Source organism: Cololabis saira, unplaced genomic scaffold, assembly GCF_033807715.1.
Source record: "Cololabis saira isolate AMF1-May2022 unplaced genomic scaffold, fColSai1.1 scf025, whole genome shotgun sequence".
Taxonomy (NCBI): Eukaryota; Metazoa; Chordata; class Actinopteri; order Beloniformes; family Belonidae; genus Cololabis; species Cololabis saira.
In genome coordinates this window covers 680001-682500 of record NW_026906189.1, presented here as the reverse complement: position 1 = coordinate 682500, position 2500 = coordinate 680001, and the positions used below count along the sequence as shown (strand labels likewise).

Below are 2500 nucleotides of genomic sequence, written 5' to 3'. Positions count from 1 at the left end.
ATGCGCCCGATCTCGTCTGATCTCGGAAGCTAAGCAGGGTCGGGCCTGGTTAGCACTTGGATGGGAGACCGCCTGGGAATAGCAGGTGATGTAAGCTTTTTCAACCAGCAGAGAACGCTCTCGCTTAATCTACCCACACATATTTCAACGTGGTAACAGCGACAGCTCACGTCCTAAAGTGTTTTGCACATGTTTAAGGCACTTTAACTCCAACAAATAAGCGCTTCTAAATTATTATCACCAACAAATCAATGACTTATATTATATGACTTATCTTCAACTCCATATAAGAGGTATTTCAATCTGCAGCTTCAGCTTACGGCCATACCAGCCTGGATGCGCCCGATCTCGTCTGATCTCGGAAGCTAAGCAGGGTCGGGCCTGGTTAGTACTTGGATGGGAGACCGCCTGGGAATACCAGGTGCTGTAAGCTTTTTCAACCAGCAGAGAACGCTCTCGCTTAATCTACAGCACCTGGAATACCAGGTGCTGTAAGCTTTTTCAACCAGCAGAGAACGCTCTCGCTTAATCTAGCCACACATATTTCAACGCGGTAACAGCGACAGCTCACGTCCTAAAGTGTTTTGCACATGGTTAAGGCACTTTAACTCCAACAAATAAAACCAACAGATCAATGACTTATATTCTATGTTTATCTTCAACTCCATATAAGAGGTATTTCAAGCTGCAGCTTCTGCTTACGGCCATACCAGCCTGGATGCGCCCGGTCTCGTCTGATCTCGGAAGCTAAGCAGGGTCGGGCCTGGTTAGTACTTGGATGGGAGACCGCCTGGGAATACCAGGTGCTGTAAGCTTTTTCAACCTGCAGAGAGCGCTCTCGCTTAATCTACCCACACATATTTCAACGTGGTAACAGCGACAGCTCACGTCCTAAAGTGTTTTGCACATGGTTAAGGCACTTTAACTCCAACAAATAAAACCAACAGATCAATGACTTATATTCTATGACTTATCTTCAACTCCATATAAGAGGTATTTCAAGCTGCAGCTTCTGCTTACGGCCATACCAGCCTGGATGCGCCCGATCTCGTCTGATCTCGGAAGCTAAGCAGGGTCGGGCCTGGTTAGTACTTGGATGGGAGACCGCCTGGGAATACCAGGTGCTGTAAGCTTTTTCAACCTGCAGAGAGCGCTCTCGCTTAATCTACCCACACATAATTCAACGTGGTAACAGCGACAGCTCACGTCCTAAAGTGTTTTGCACATGGTTAAGGCACTTTAACTCCAACAAATAAGCGCTTCTAAATTATTATCACCAACAAATCAATGACTTGTATTATATACTTATCTTCAACTCCATATAAGAAGTATTTCAAGCTGCAGCTTCAGCTTACGGCCATACCAGCCTGGATGCGCCCGATCTCGTCTGATCTCGGAAGCTAAGCAGGGTCGGGCCTGGTTAGTACTTGGATGGGAGACCGCCTGGGAATACCAGGTGCTGTAAGCTTTTTCAACCAGCAGAGAACGCTCTCGCTTAATCTACCCACACATATTTCAACGTGGTAACAGCGACAGCTCACGTCCTAAAGTGTTTTGCACATGGTTAAGGCACTTTAACTCCAACAAATAAAACCAACAAATCAATGACTTATATTCTATGACTTATCTTCAACTCCATATAAGAGGTATTTCAAGCTGCACCTTCTGCTTACGGCCATACCAGCCTGGATGCGCCCGATCTCGTCTGATCTCGGAAGCTAAGCAGGGTCGGGCCTGGTTAGCACTTGGTTGGGAGACCGCCTGGGAATAGCAGGTGCTGTAAGCTTTTTCAACCAGCAGAGAAAGCTCTCGCTTAATCTACCCACACATATTTCAACGTGGTAACAGCGACAGCTCACGTCCTAAAGTGTTTTGCACACGGTTAAGGCACTTTAACTCCAACAAATAAAACCAACAAATCAATGACTTATATTCTATGACTTATCTTCAACTCCATATAAGAGGTATTTCAAGCTGCAGCTTCTGCTTACGGCCATACCAGCCTGGATGCGCCCGATCTCGTCTGATCTCGGAAGCCAAGCAGGGTTGGGCCTGGTTAGTACTTGGATGGGAGACCGCCTGGAAATACCAGGTGCTGTAAGCTTTTTCAACCAGCAGAGAACGCTCTCGCTTAATCTACCCACACATATTTCAACGTGGTAACAGCGACAGCTCACGTCCTAAAGTGTTTTGCACATGGTTAAGGCACTTTAACTCCAACAAATAAAACCAACAAATCAATGACTTATATTCTATGACTTATCTTCAACTCCATATCAGAGGTATTTCAAGCTGCAGCTTCTGCTTACGGCCATACCAGCCTGGATGCGCCCGATCTCGTCTGATCTCGGAAGCTAAGCAGGGTCGGGCCTGGTTAGTACTTGGATGGGAGACCGCCTGGGAATACCAGGTGCTGTAAGCTTTTTCAACCAGCAGAGAGCGCTCTCGCTTAATCTACCCACACATATTTCAACGTGGTAACAGCGACAGCTCACGTCCT

At 46.7% G+C, this 2500-nt stretch overlaps 8 non-coding genes across 8 annotated transcripts in view; all 8 read left to right on the top strand.

The window, feature by feature from the left end:
- LOC133425703 (5S ribosomal RNA) overlaps window positions 1-97 on the top strand; it is a 119-nt gene extending 22 nt beyond the window's left edge. Inside the window, exon 1 of the ribosomal RNA XR_009771176.1 lies at window positions 1-97. This exon is cut by the window's left edge and continues 22 nt beyond it. This is a non-coding gene — a ribosomal RNA (5S ribosomal RNA).
- A 217-nt stretch (window positions 98-314) lies between these two features.
- LOC133425737 (5S ribosomal RNA) lies at window positions 315-433 on the top strand. The gene has a single exon (XR_009771192.1). It is a non-coding gene; the product is annotated as a 5S ribosomal RNA (ribosomal RNA).
- A 263-nt stretch (window positions 434-696) lies between these two features.
- Window positions 697-815, top strand: LOC133425967 (5S ribosomal RNA). Its single transcript, XR_009771411.1, has one exon. It is a non-coding gene; the product is annotated as a 5S ribosomal RNA (ribosomal RNA).
- A 199-nt stretch (window positions 816-1014) lies between these two features.
- On the top strand, window positions 1015-1133 carry LOC133425735 (5S ribosomal RNA). Its single transcript, XR_009771191.1, has one exon. It is a non-coding gene; the product is annotated as a 5S ribosomal RNA (ribosomal RNA).
- Window positions 1134-1349: 216 nt separating this feature from the next.
- LOC133425724 (5S ribosomal RNA) lies at window positions 1350-1468 on the top strand. The gene has a single exon (XR_009771190.1). It is a non-coding gene; the product is annotated as a 5S ribosomal RNA (ribosomal RNA).
- Window positions 1469-1667: 199 nt separating this feature from the next.
- Window positions 1668-1786, top strand: LOC133425656 (5S ribosomal RNA). The gene has a single exon (XR_009771125.1). It is a non-coding gene; the product is annotated as a 5S ribosomal RNA (ribosomal RNA).
- A 199-nt stretch (window positions 1787-1985) lies between these two features.
- Window positions 1986-2104, top strand: LOC133426119 (5S ribosomal RNA). The gene has a single exon (XR_009771555.1). It is a non-coding gene; the product is annotated as a 5S ribosomal RNA (ribosomal RNA).
- Window positions 2105-2303: 199 nt separating this feature from the next.
- Window positions 2304-2422, top strand: LOC133425713 (5S ribosomal RNA). Its single transcript, XR_009771186.1, has one exon. It is a non-coding gene; the product is annotated as a 5S ribosomal RNA (ribosomal RNA).
- The last annotated feature ends 78 nt before the right edge of the window (window positions 2423-2500 follow it).